Source organism: Hyla sarda, chromosome 8 (genome assembly GCF_029499605.1).
Source record: "Hyla sarda isolate aHylSar1 chromosome 8, aHylSar1.hap1, whole genome shotgun sequence".
NCBI classification, from domain to species: domain Eukaryota; kingdom Metazoa; phylum Chordata; class Amphibia; order Anura; family Hylidae; genus Hyla; species Hyla sarda.
The window spans coordinates 38,983,108-38,998,306 of NC_079196.1; the positions used below are offsets into that span (position 1 = coordinate 38,983,108).

At 42.9% G+C, this 15,199-nt stretch overlaps 1 protein-coding gene across 9 annotated transcripts in view; it reads right to left on the bottom strand.

Moving 5' to 3' along the window:
- The window catches only part of CCDC148 (coiled-coil domain containing 148), a 250,848-nt gene that overhangs the window by 122,209 nt on the left and 113,440 nt on the right, over positions 1-15,199 (bottom strand). The window contains exon 1 of one of the 9 annotated variants that reach the window (XM_056535048.1): positions 1,471-1,528. The exons of the other annotated variants lie outside the window; for them this stretch is intronic. The gene's annotated coding sequence lies outside the window, so the exon portion shown is untranslated. Of the gene's footprint in view, positions 1-1,470; positions 1,529-15,199 lie in introns of those variants that run through there. 9 annotated transcript variants of the gene reach the window in all.

Genomic DNA, 15,199 nt, shown 5'->3' on the forward strand with positions numbered 1-15,199 from the left:
TGCACACGACAGCCGAAACTCGTTACCTGTTACTACCTATGTCTGTGTTTGGTCACTAATAAAGGAATAAGGATTTTAACTGAGCTACTGCGCTGGACAATACTCTATTTCCCGCATTCAATTATAGGAGTTGGTCCACTCCAGTCCGTACAGCAGTGGGCCGGAGACACAGTGTGAGCTGGATTGCTTTTCTTTTGCACATAACCTGCTAAGGTATACCATAATAGCTTATGATATTTCCCCAGAATATGCCATTAGAATGTGATCAGTGTGGGTCTAAGGCAAGAACAACTGAGCTGATGTAATTTGTGGATTGTCACATCCCTTTGGCTGTTATCAAACAGAGTGTCCCATTTCTATTATTGATGCTCAGCCATTTACAAGTAAATGAGTCAGAACCTCAACTAAGCTGTAACATCAGACATAACACAAGGATTAAGATGGAGCTGTGTCCGATAAAGCTCAGAGAGAGTGCTGTGGTCCCTAATTTTTGTGATCAGTGGTGGGTCCCAGTCATGACATACTAATCACATATTTGAATCTCTTTATAGCACATGTCCACCACTGAATTATTTAACTTCTAGATAAAAACTATATATGATAGTTACATAGTTTAAAAGGTTAAAAGAAGTTCAACCTAAAGCCCTACTGTGTTGATCCAGAGGAAGGCAAAAAAAAAAAACATGAGGCTGATGCCAATTGATCCATAGGAGGAAAAATTTCCTTCCTGACTCCCATATCAGAATAAATACCTGGATCACCATCCTATCCCCGTAAATCTAGCATCCATAACCTGTATTTATAGTTTTCTAGAAAAATATCCAGACCCCCCTTAAACTTATTCATTAAGTCAGACATGACAACATCAAGTTACAGGGAGTTCCATAGTCTCACTGCTCTTACAGTAAAGAATCACTGTCAGTGATGATGGTGAAACCTTATTTCCTCTAGACATAGAGGATGCTCCCTTGTCATGGTTACTGGCCTAGGTAGAAAAAGATCACTAGAAAGATCTCTGTACCGTCCATTCATATATTTGTACATTGTGATCAGATCACCCCTAAGACATCTTTTCTCCAAACCAAATAACCCCAAGCTTGATAACCTGTCTTGGTCCTGAAATCCTCCCATACCATTAATCATCTTGGTCTCTGCCCCTCTCCAGTTCAGCCATGTCCCTCCTATACCCAAGTTCCCCAAACTGGAACCCAATACTCCATGTGTGGTCTGACTTATGATTTATACAGAGGTAAAACTATGTTCCTGTCCCGAGTCTCTATGCCTCTCTTAATGCATCCGTTGCCATTGTTAACTTTGGCTGCCGCTGCCTGGCACTGGTTACTGAAGTTTTACCTAATGTTTTATTATTTAGCACATAATTGTACATGTTTTTACGGCCCAAGTGCATCACCTTACATTTATCCCCATTAAACTTTATTTTCCATGCCTGTGCCCAAGCCTCCAGCTTACCCAGATCCCTCTGTAATATTGAGTTATCCTCCTCTGTGGTGATCACCTTACCCAGTTTAGTGTTATCTGCAAATATAGAAATTTGACTCTGAAATCCCTCTACAAGGTCATTAATCAACATATTAAAAAGAAGTGACCCCACTAGTAACTGTCACCCAACCAGAGTACCGTAAGTCCCATTGATACTGACCCTCTGCTTCCATTTGATGTGGAGTTACTTTGCAAATACTCGATCTTCAGTTACATTACGTCTTGTAGATTGATCACACACAGAGCTGCATTCAGATTTCTGTTGGTTGCTTAGCTGCATGCTCCGCTGAATCTTATGGAAGCCAGGAATATATTTATGATATAGTGCCATATGGAGAACCATACAACAGCAGTGTAAACAGCTTCATAATACTGAGAAGCAAGTATTCAGTGTTCTTCCATATAGCCTGAATGCTGCCATGTACATGATGCCTTAAATAGGAATTGTAATTTTAATGAACTTTACATATATCAATAGTACTAGTACATGAAAATATAAAAAAAACTGTGTAATATATCTTATCAGATGAATTGCTATTTTCCTACTCCCCCTAAATTCTACAATCACCATGAACTGTGAAAACAGCTCAAGTTTACACAATTGACTAGAGATTGAGGTTGAGGTTAAAGGGGTTCTCCATCATAAGGTGATTTTAGTACTTACCTGCCAGACAGTAATGGACATGCTTAAGAAGGATCTGTGCTTGTCTTGTGGCTAAATGGCTATGTTGTGAGATTACCATAATACTGTGGCCATCTTTTTGTGAAATGGCTCTTTCCTGTGGGAGTTCCCTCCCTCCAGCTACAAGTCTAATGATTCCTCTTTTGTAAGTGTGAGGTCACTTTTCTCCCTGCCACACATCAGCCACCCCACAGAACAGCAGGATCCCTTCTTCTGAATGTCTGCAGTGTATAGGAGACTTAAAGGAGTAGTCTACTGCAGACTATTCCAACTCTGTTCTGCCCGAGCTGAAAAAAAATGAAAACAAACTTTCACTCACCTTTCTGCATTCCCGTAGAGTGCCGCTACAGCTGATCGGGCCTCCAGTCCAGTCTTCTGCCTTCTTCCTGTGCGTAGATCATCACACGGCCCTCAGCCTATCACCGGCCGCAGCGATGTCCTGCCTCGACCAGTGATATGCTGAACGCTGTATGACGATCTGTGAACAGGAAGAAGGCAGAAGACGGGACCGGAGGACCGATCAGCTGTAGCCGTTCTCCACGGGAATACAGGAAGGTGAGTGAAAGAAGTTTGTTTTCATTTTTTTTCAACCCGGGCAGAACGGAGTTGGAATAGTCTGCACTAGACTACTCTTTTAATAGCAGCTAGACTAAAGCCATTAGCTCAGGAGAAAACTGGTGGAAATGCCATATTCATATTCACATATGCTAGGTTACTTTCACACTGCCACTATGCCCTGTCCCGTAAAGGGTCCGTTAGGCTATTTTCTTACGCTTAACGAACCCTGAAAGGGTTGAAGCACAACAGGCACCGCAGGGTCCAGGCCAAACCTATTAAAGGAAATCTGTCACCAGTGTCACCTGAACTAACCTTTTGGTACATACAGGTAGTGCAGGTGACACTGATGACAACGGTACTTAGCTTGTCTCGTTCCGTGCAGTCGCTCTCCGGTAAACTTCTCCGGTATATTCAGCTCTGGGATCAGCTTGGAGCATGGGCGGAGCTTAGTGACGTCACCGCTGATGTTCTCTATCAGCTGGACCCAGCAGAGAACAGCAGCGGTGACGTCACTAAGCAAAGCCCATGCCCCAAGCTGGGCCCAGAGCTGAAGATACCGGAGAAGATTACCAGAGAACGACTGCACGGAACGGGACAAGGTAAGTACCATTGTCATAAGTGTCCCCTTCACTACCTGCCTTTACCAACAGGTTAGTGCAGGTGACACTGGTGACAGATTTCCTTTAACTTTGCATTGGGTCAGTCGGGTGTCAGCTATTTTAGAGGAGTTGAGCAGAGAAAAATACCGGACATGCAGTAATGTTTTCTCCACCCAACTCCTGTCATTTTGTAACGGAACTCCCTTTATCGGAGCTCAGCGGCAGTGTGAAAGTAGCCTTACCTGAAATGACAGGCATGTTTTTGGCAATGTTCACACAGTGTAAAATGAGATACATTTTTTTTTACAAAAATACGGACAGAAGAAATAAAAGCAGGAATAACAAAATCCAACCGAAAAAACGTAAAACCATAAAAATGTGAAATAACCTTCAGCAATTCCTATAACTTTGCTTGTTTAGAAAAGTGATCATAATGTTTACGGCTACATATATGATTAAAAGTACACTGTCTGAACATAGCCGTAAACTGTAATATTTCATAAATCGAAGGAGTTTTGCTGTCAAATCTTTTCTCCCTTGATTGAAGACTGTTTATATCTATTCCCCTTAAGTGATATTGTTGGACAAGTAACAAATCAGTAAAAGTCACATACGCCATCTATAATCCAGCCTTATGCTCAGTGAGTACAGTGCTTAGGTTTTTACATTGCCTATACTCTTTATCTGTCAGATACAATTAAGCAGCCAAGGAGCGACTCTGACTATTGGCAACGCTTCTGTATTCCTGTAAGCTGAAAGAAAGGAATGACAATTGTGATCTGTCCACGTGAACACTACAAAGTCATTCCAACAGACAGATCCGGAGATTGGTGCTTTTGTGATCTGCACTAGTGCGATTCATTTCACTCTCTATAGCTCTTAAGTGTCCTGATTTTGCACTCATATTCACCTGTCAACTTTACCTTTTCAGTTACCAAGTATAAAATACTTTGATTGCTTTACACAAATATCCAGCTATTCCACTATACTTAATCCTACACACAAACAAGCATCCTGTTCTGCTGTTCAGCATTTATATTAAAGGGGTATTCCAGGAAAAACTTTTATTTATATATATATATATATATATATATATATATATATATATATCAGCTGGCTCCAGAAAGTTAAACAGATTTGTAAATTACTTCTATTCAAAAATCTTAATCCTTTCAGTACTTATGAGCTTCTGAAGTTAAGGTTGTTCTTTTCTGTCTAAGTTCTCTCTGATGACACACGTCTCGGGAAACGCCCAGTTTAGAAGAGGTTTGCTATGGGGATTTGCTTCTAAACTGTGCGTTTCCCGAGACACGTGTCATCAGAGAGCACTTAGACAGAAAAAAACAACCTTAACTTCAGAAGCTCAAAAGTACTGAAAGGATTAAGATTTTTTAATAGAAGTAATTTACAAATCTGTTTAACTTTCTGGAGCCAGTTGATATATAAAAAAAAGTTTTTTCCTGGATAACCTGTTAAAGATAAGGATAATCATACTGATTTACAATTTGAGATGCAATGGATTATAAATGGGGTCCAAGTTTGCACAAAATAACATAAAAAAATATTTCAGACTAATACTTTCCTGGTGGTTTAGGGAATTAGATATTGAATCAATATTTCAATATTTGATTCAATGGCGGAATAGGGTAGAAGATGGCTCAATGTTTTATTTTACACTCTGAAGGTCAAGGTATGGTAAAAGAAGGGGCTCTGGGACAGTGCAGATTGTGCAGTTCCTCCAGTTTATTTTAAAAGGTTCCCACTATGTTTGTCAGGTCTGTAAAGTGGAGTGGAAGCGTGCATGTTTGACCTCTGCAGTATCCAAGAGGACATGGGACTGTCGTTCTCATGATTGTTGGTACCAATGGTACCACAGCTATTTCTCATTCTCTACATTTCAGGGGGCTGGACAGATATGGCCTGTATGCCACTAGTACACACACAGGCACTTCCTCCCTTAGTTGCCTGTCTAATAATAACCTACTCCTCTCTGCCATGCCATGACCTAGTGCTAGTGAAAGTGCCCTGGAATTAACATGCTTCACTGTGCTGGGGATGATTTACACAGTACATTACTATAAATGACAGGTGATGGGAGAAGAGACTGTTGCACTGGGGTGAAAAGTGTGAGCAGATTGGAAAGAAACAACAGCAGGACCACAGCAAGGAAGGGTTACACTAAGTACTAAGATGCTTCTGCTGCTTAATGATAATAGAGAATCCTTGATTTACCTTTCAGTAACAGTGTGGATAATCTTCAGCACACAGAATGCCTTAGCTTGCCTGGTATACAGTCTGGGCTTTCTCAGGCTCTCTCTCTCTCTCTCTCTCTCTCTCTCCTGTACAAAGCACAAGGTAAGCCCCAACCCAACTTTCTGTAATTTGTCCTGACCTAACTGTTCCTAAAGACAGATTACTCCTGAAAACAAGCAGTGGACTGCAGATTGCAGAAAAGCGAGACACCTAGTGGACAAGACTTTAGAGCTGTTTCTCTTGGGTAAGGAGTAACTTTTGGGAAATGAAGTAAAATATGTTAAGAATCACAAGGAGGAAATATGCTTAAAATGAGAGTGCCTAGTTGACAGGTATGTAATGAAAATACTCATGATGTATCCATTACATCCTATATTGGTCTATCACTGATGTATGTCATCTTTAGGCATTCATCACAGCCTCCAGTAACATACATCAGGACTCAGGAGCTTTTTCAACCATATACTGTACATTAAACATAATACAACGTGAGCAAAACTTAATTTTGTCAAGAATAACTGGAAATAGCAAATATTCTGTTTACCAAAGAGTCAATTCCACCCAGGATATATTTTATTTTACTTAACTCTCATTTCTTTTCTTAGTTATCAAGTAATTGTAACCATGTGTTGAGCAGATATTTAGCTACAATGAAACTTTGAAATGTATTACGATCACAATAACTGGCCTATAAATTCTGTATCTGTAGATCGTACATTTGTTCCTTCTAAATTCAAGCCTTTTTTGTTATTTATGTAATAATTATTGCTGCAGGTGGTAAACCTGTAGTACAAAAAGGCAAACACTGCAGCACAGCCCCCGGCCATCCAGGTTAATACAGGTTATTTTTAAACTAACAGATGTGAAAGATCAAGATGTCCACAAAATCTGGCCATAGTCCAGCTCATCCTTCAAAGTCTTCGAAAGCCTGCTCTTTGACACACACAAAGGGAATGTCAATATATTTTTGCTCATGCAGAGCATCTTCGGAGAGATCAGGACCCAGAGCAAGTTTGAGATGCTCATGAAATGAGAAAGATTGGTAACCTAGGCCCACGATCTTTCTAGCTGTGTGAGTTTAGCACAGGGGCATTGATCTAAAACATTAATTTCTCACCTCAATGAAGGGACTTGTTCTTTATACTATTGCCTAAGCCGATTTTAGCCGACTGCCTGGATCTTAGGTGGGCCACTTTGATCTTTACACGTAATGATTTTGTCTTACTTTCTCGGTTTATGAGCAAACCCCCGAGGTTCATATTTCTTCAATCACTCAGGTGCAGCCGTGGTCGTAGTTTCCTTCCACATTTTGTCTATCATTTCTCCAAGCTGAAAAATAATTGCTCCCTTCTCAGCTGATAAAGGTAAATGCTGCACAATTCATCTGGAGCCGTGTAACCTTACTGCGCATGCTGTGACTACCTGCCAACAGGTCCATCAAATAAATGAAGCGCACAGGGACACTGCAGCTAGGCACATGTACTTATACTTGCGTATTTTCTTTTTGTCTAGCTTTCAGCACGAAGAAACCAAACACATCACACTTAGCTTAGGGGTCCATAACAACAATAAACAGGGATAAAGATCTGCAAGTAAAATGCTAAATATTATGCCCTTCCCGTCTACGATTTTGTTACTTTTGTGCCGGTGGAGCGTGATAAAAGATAAATATTACCAACAGGTTTGCAGCAGTTGACACCAAAGAACATTATTCTAGACACTGAGAGTGAAGAAAGACGTTTGAGTTTGGGCGATTTCTTATCTGTATTACATTAGCTGTGGTGCCACAGAACAGGTAACGAGTAGAAATGTACTAAACCGTTTTTAGAGCTGATAACATAACTATAGCTTAAAGGGGATGTGTCATCAGAAAATGATCTATTGTCTAAATCAAGTTATTATGTTAAACATATTTTTTAAGAATAAGTTTTTTTCATTTTCAGTGTAACTATCTATATTTAAAAATAAGTTTGAAATCTTATTTAGGGTGCTCAGCAGCTATACCGGGAGCTTCTCAATTACGTATACATATGGTATATTAAGATGTAGGTAAAAGCACAATTCTCAAAGGGGCTACTTGGGGATATTAGCCCCATTGGGGATTTTGCCTATCAACTACATTTTTAACCCCTTAAGGACATGATTTTTTTTGTTTTTGTTTTTTTACACTTTCGATTTTACCTCTTCCTTTTCTAAAAGCCATAACACTTTCAATTTTCTACTTACAGACCCATATAAGGGCCTGTTTTTTGCACCACCAACTGTACTTTGTAATGACATCAATCATTTTACCACCAAATCTACAGCGAGATGGAAAAAAAAATATGTGGGAAGAAATTGAAAAAAAGCTATTTAACAACTTTTAGGGGCTTCCGTTTCTACGCAGTGCACTTTTTGGTACAAATGAGATGTTATATCTAATCCGTAGGCCCATACAATAAGCACAACTTATATTATTATTTTTTTTTACTACTACATACATTTTTGTATGAAAATTTGTATGTTTATAATTGTCCTCTTCTGACCTCTATAACTTTTATTTTTGTGTAGGTGGGGACATATGAGGGCTAATTTTTTGCGCCATGGTCTTAAGTTTTTAGTGATACCATTATTGTTTTGATGGGACTTTTTGATCACTCTTGCATAAGAAGTGACCAAAATTGACCATGCAGTTAACTTAACATTATATTTTAATGGTTCAGACATTTACGCACACAGCGATACAATGTGTTTTTATATTTATTTATGTTTACATCATTTTTATTTAAAATAGGTAAAAGGGGGTTGTTACGCTGAGCGCTCCGGGTCCCCGCTCCTCCCCGGAGCGCTCACAGCGTTCTCTTATTCACAGTGCCCCGGTCAGACCTGCCGACCGGGTGCGTTGCGATATTGCTCCCAGCCGGGATGCGATTCGCGATGCGGGACGCGCCCGCTCGTGATGCGCATCTCGATTCCCTTACCAGACCCGTTCCCCGTCTGTGCTGTCCCGGCGCGCGCGGCCCAGCTCCTTAGGGCGCACGCGCGCCGGGTCTTTGCGATTTAAAGGGCCGGTGCGCCACTGATTGGCACAGCAGGTTTTAATCAGTACCTTCAACTGTGCACTCCCTACTTATACCTCACTTCCCCTGCACTCCCTCGCCGGATCTTGTTGCCATTGTGCCAGTGAAAGCGTTTCCTTGTGTGTTCCTAGCCTGTGTTCCAGACCTCCTGCCGTTGCCTCTGACTACGATCCTTGCTGCCTGCCCTGACCTTCTGCTACGTCCGACCTTGCTCTTGTCTACTCCCCTGTACCGCGCTTATCTCAGCAGTCAGAGAGGTTGAGCCGTTGCCGGTGGATACGAGCTGGTTGCTACCGCCGCTGCAAGACCATCCCGTTTTGCGGCGGGCTCTGGTGAATACCAGTAGCAACTTAGAACCGGTCCACCGACACGGTCCACGCCAATCCCTCTCTGGCACAGAAGATCCACCTCCAGCCAGCCGAATCGTGACAGGGGTGATTCAAACTTTTATTAGGGAAAGGGTTAATTCATATTTATCAAATTTTTCTTTTAAAATTTGTGGTACTCAGCCACAAATACATTGTTGTTTGAAGCTTGAAATCTTGTGATTCTAACTACGACTACTGATCCTTATTTCTTGTTCTGTAAAGATCACTTCTGAATATCATCAAAGGCAAGACTTAAATGAAAAATAACCTATTATAAATATAGAGGCAGATAACACAGGTTCCACCTGTGACACTGACAAAAGGTAATAGTCACAAGTCCCCCATAACCCCCCCCCCCCCCCCCACCCCCGCTCAATGGCCTCTCCAGGTCACAGAGCATGCCTGCAAAGAAGCAGGAGAAAGAAGCATTTTTGACATATTACAAAGTTTCTTATATATTGCTTGTACTATTGATCTATGCAAAGTATGTTCAAATGAGAGTGCCTACTTAAAATGTAAAAGGGTTTAAAAGTGAAAGGATCTCAAGACTTTCCAAACGCATTGTACATTGGAGATTACAGAACACAGGATGCCTGATACACTTTAAGATCCACAAGCATTTATCAAGCATACCACTCTTTGCGACAGGGTGTATACTCAGCTACTGCTCAATTCATTCTCCTCCTTGCAGTGATTGGTGCCCCATGGATCTAACACTTTCTATTGTTTAGGTAATACATTCTTTTGGCTGGAATCAATCTAAGCCTTACCACATTTAACTGTACCAAGCTCTCTGTAAATGTTTAAAATGTTTTGTTCATTTTTTTTTTAACCATTTTCTTTTTCAAGACTAAAAAGTTGACATTCTTGTTTAATCCATATCAGTTCAATGGACCTTTCAATACAATTCTTCAATGTGATGCCCCTGTCAAATAGCATCCTATATCTCTTCCTTCTTATACAGTGGTCCCTTAACATACCATGGTAATTAGTTCCAAATGAACCATCGTTTGTTGAAACCATCGTATGTTGAAAGATCCGTGCAATGTTAAATATAGGAAGTTATACTCACCTGTCCCCGCCGCCCAGGACCGTCACCGCTGCCCTGGATGTCTCCCTCCCTCGCTGTCGCCACGTCCCCATGGTGTCCCCGTCGCTCCAGACCGTCTCCGCTGCACGGGATCGTCGTTCCTTATCGCCATCATCACATCGCTACGCACGCCGCTCCTATTGGATGATGGGACAGCGTGCGCAGCAACGTGATGACAATGATGGAGAGCAACAGCGATTCAGGGGATCCCAAAGAGGACGGTCCGGAGCGCTGGGGACATGTAAGTGATCGTCACCGGACCACACGGCTATCCGGCAGCAGCTGAAGCAGTCTGCGCTGCTGGATAGCCGTTTATGCGATGGCCCCAACATACAAAAGCATCATATGTTGATGCTGCCTTCAACATGCGATGGCCTCTGAGAGGTCACTGTATTGTTCTATCCATATTTTTGGTTCTAAGGGTGACATGTATGATTTCAATGGGAGCTTTTAAGTGGCACTGCTCTAAATAAGTAAAATGTCACTTTTTTCAGCACAAATTTTCATGCTGTTTTAAGTAGTCAATGGGAGCTGAATCCTGCGTTTTGAGGCATTATTTGGGGACATATTGAATCTTTCTTGGGCTGTTTTTGCCAAATGAACATACCCTAAGCTTTATTAGGTGAATAGCCTACAAGGATTCCAATTAAGAAAGACTCTTCCAGGAGTGGATAATACTGTGCAGACAGCTTTACGTATTCAATAAATATAAAAAAAAAAATCTATTTCAGAATAGCTATAATCATCATTATACAGTAACAATTCTAGCACTTTCAATACAGAGCCTTTTCTACTGACCATATGAGAGAAAACATTGAAGTGATTGATAATCTATACTGAGGCCATTCCAATTACCCATGAAACAGCAATACAGACAGCCGGCTGGTGCTCAGTGTGCAAGGATTTCTACTGACCAATTTACTATATAATCTACTGCCAGGGAATACCAGCATTCTGTCTTGATATCCAAGACAGGGAATACCACCATTCTACCGACAATTATCATCCCCGCTCCCCTATTAATATGCCAGTCCAGCCAAAATGTGCCTAGAACTTTAAAACCTGGTGCATAAGTGGATTCTAAAACAATCTTGTTACAGCTCGTGCTGCGGCCAGCCTTGCTGGCCGCGAGCGCACACTTGCTCTCTCCCCTGCTGCTGGTGGTGCCAGCGTTTGCATCACGGGACATGCTCGCATGCGAATGCTGGGCCGTCACTTACTTCTCTGCTCTCTGTCGCCTCCGCTGTTCCTGGTTCTCGGCAAGTGCGCAATCGCACGCTGACCCTTTCAAATTTGGCCTTGGGACTCAGAGAAAGAGTTACCTGAATTGTGTCTTGTCTTTTGCCTGCCTTGTTCCCTGACCACGCTTCCTTGCCACCTGCCACTGACCTCCTTGCTAAGTATTCTGACCTTGTTGTTGTGCCGCCTGCCCTGACCTTCTGCCTGTCACAGACTATGAGTTAGTCTCATCCTCTCTGTGCCACACATCAGCTCGGCTGCCTTAGTGGAAAAGTCATATCAGGGGTAGCAAGTCCATCCCGCTTTGTGACAGGCTCTGGTGAAAACCAGCAGCTCCTTAGACTCCGCTCCCTGGTATGGCTCAAGCCATCATTCACACAAGGTACAGCGGATCCACATCTCCAGTCGTTACAGAAAGATCCGGCCCTGGATCCCGCTGAGGTGCCTCTGCCTGATGTTAAGGATCTTTCCACTATTGTGGCTCAATAGTCGCAAAAGCTGAATCAGTTGTCTGCTATGATGCAACAGCTTCTTTCCATCCGGCAGCAACAACAGCAACAGCAGCAGCTGCTACAACCAGCTCCAGTGGCTCCTCCGGTGCCAGCACTTTCTTCCGCACCCAAGCTTCGTTTATCCTTGCCTATGAAGTATGAAGAAGATCCCAAATTATGCAGTGGATTCGTTACTCAGTGCTCTATGCATGTAGAGCTGATGGCCGATCAGTTCTCATCTGAGCGTGCCAAAGTTGCTTTCATGGTCAGTGTTCTTTTGGGCAAGGCTCTGGCCTGGGCCACTCCTCTCTGGGACAGAAGTGATCCAGTGACTACTAGTCTGCAAGCCTTCCTTACCGCTCTTCTGAATCTCTAGGTAGGGGATATTTCTGTTGGCGAGTACGAGGTCCAATTTCATACCCTGGCCTCTAAGCTAGACTGAAATGATGCAGCCCTGTCTGTTCAGCAGAGAAAACAAAGGATGGTCCGGCACCAGATGAATATTTGCAGCTTTATTTTCCGTATCAAAAATAGACAAACATCACACAGTAAAACCGACTCCCTCCCCCGAGTCACACGCGTTTTTCAAGCGCATGTGCGCTCTTCCTCAGTGATCTATTTTTGATACGGAAAATAAAGCTGCAAATATTCATTTGGTGCCGGACCATCCTTTGTTTTCTCTGCTGAACACTAGCACTTTGCTGAGTGCGGATCCGTGCACAGAAGCTGGCTAAGGTGAGCTGTACTGAACATTTATTTTGTCTTTGAGCCCTGTGTGTTACCTTCAAAAAAGGTCTCTCCAGCCAGGTCAAGGATGCTTTAGCAGCCCGGGATCCGCCTTCTTCCCTTAGTAAGCTTACTCTTCTGGCTACCCCTATAGATGTTTGTTTTGCTGAGAGGAACTCTGCCAAGAACGCGAACCAGTCCGTTCACATCATCTTCCCTGTCTGGCTCTGGTGTTTCAGCGGCTGCCACTTCCTCCTCTTTATCTACAGCCAAAGAACCTATGCAGGTGGATCGTACTCATCTGACCCCGCAGGAGAGGTCACGTCGTCGTGAAGAGAATTTGTGCCTATACTGTGCCAGTGCAGTGCACTTCCGTAGCAATTGCCCTCTTCGTCCCCAGCGTCCAGGAATGCACGCCCCTAGGGCATGTGGGAGAAGCATCTCTAGGTGTGAATACATCCTCTCCTCGGCTATCCATGCCGGTTCAACTGACCACCTCTTCAGGAGTCTCGTTTCTTGCTTCTGCCTTTGTGGACTTGGGCTCTGCAGGAAGTTTTATTAATGCCTCTCTGGTTCACAAGTACCATCTCCCAGTTACCCAGCTCGTCAAGCCTTTGTATATCTCTCCCATCAACGGGGAGTGTCTGAATTACGCAATGCAATTCCTCACTGATCCTCTGTTGTTACAAGTGGGTGCCTTGCACAAGGAGAGGATCAAGTTTTATTTACTACCCCATTGTTCCTCTGCAGTTCTTCTTGGACTGCCTTGGCTGCAACTTCACACCCCGATTCTTGATTGGCATTCCAGAGTGGTATCCCACTGGGGACCTGACTGTCACTCGCTGTCTGACGTCTCTACAACTTAAGCGTTCCATTCCTCCTCCTTCTCTGTCTGGCCTGCCTCTTCCATACCAAGACTTTGCTGACGTCTTTTGAGAAATGCAAGCTGAGAGTCTAACTACTCATCGGCCATATGACTGTCCAATTGACCTTCTGCCTGGCACTTCGCACCCGCGGGGAAGAATTTACCCCCTGTCGGCACAAGAAACGCAAACTATGACGGAGTATATCAAGGAGAATCTCCAGAAGGGTTTCAGTCGAAAATGCCCTCCTCTCCTGCTGGAGCCGGATTTTTCTTTGTGAAAAAGAAGGATGGGTGGCTTCGCCCATGCATAGATTACCGAGGACTTAAAGGGGTTATCCACCATAAGGTGATTTTAGTACGTACCTGGCAGACAGTAATGGACATGCTAAGAAAGGATCGGCGCTTGTCTTTACCATAACACTGTGGCTAGCTTTTTGTGAACTAGTATTTCCTGTTTGACTTTTCTTTTTTTTATTACAAGTCCCACAATTCCAATTTCCTCTCTCCCACACATCAGACACCCCACCCATTGAAACATAAATGAGCTGCATCCATCAAAAGACCTGTGGTTTTCAATCAGGGTGCCTACAGCTGTTGCATTAGTTGCAGATTGATCCCTCTCCCACCAAGCGATCTCTCCACCCACTGAAGCAGACAGGCTCCCTGTCATGAGCTGACTAGTGAGTCAGGTCTCGGCCGCATTGCAAGCTGGGAAAAATCTGAGACAACAGTGATTTTGTATGCTGATAAAAATATAAATAGGAGTGAAAATCACAGAAGAATTGTGAGAAAACCATCACACACAGGTACAGACACTATATTATGAACTACACTAACTTTACAGCCCCTGCAGCATAGTCAAATAAAAAAAATCCTGGAATATCCCTTTAACAAAATAACCATCAAGAATCGATACCCCTTACCCTTGATCTCAGAACTCTTTGACCGTCTGTGGGGTGCCAAGCTCTTCACAAAATTGGATCTGCGAGGAGCATATAATTAAATCAGAATCCGGCAAGGGGACGAATAGAAGACAGCTTTCAATACTCGTGATGGGCATTTTGAGTATTTAGTGATGCCGTTTGGACTTTGTAACGCTCCGGCTGTCTTCCAGGAATTCGTTAATGACATTTTCTGGGACCTCCTTTAAACCTGTGTTGTGGTCTTGATCTTCTCACCCAACCTGGACATACACTGCACTCATGTGCGCCAGGTTTACATCGCCTACAGAAGAACCATCTTTATGCCAAACTTGAGAAAAGCCTCTTTGAGAAGACGAGTCTTCCATTCCTTGGTTACAATGTCTCCAGTCAAGGTCTCCAGATGGATCCTGACAAGTTATCTTCGGTAGTAAACTGGCCATGCCCTTCTGGCCTGCGGGCTATACACCGTTTTCTTGCATTTACCAATTATTATAGACAGTTCATACCACACTTTTCCTCGTTGGTTGCGCCATTTGTTGCTCTTAACAAGAAAAACAGTAACACCAAGTCCTGGTCACCAGAATCTGAAGAGTCCTTCTCCCGTTTGGGTAGCCTAAAATTTTGAGGCTAGGTTCACATTACAGAATTCTAATTGGAATTTCAAAGCAGAATTCCACTTAGAAATTCTGATGTAGCAGGATCCCACTGTGGGTAATCTGATTCAGCTGCACAGTGCACACTACAGATTTTTTGAGGCAAATATTCGGCTGAGAAAATTCCACCACCAATGATCCAGCTAATTCTTTAGACGGAATCTGTGTCGCAGACATGTCCATGCAGGCCTAG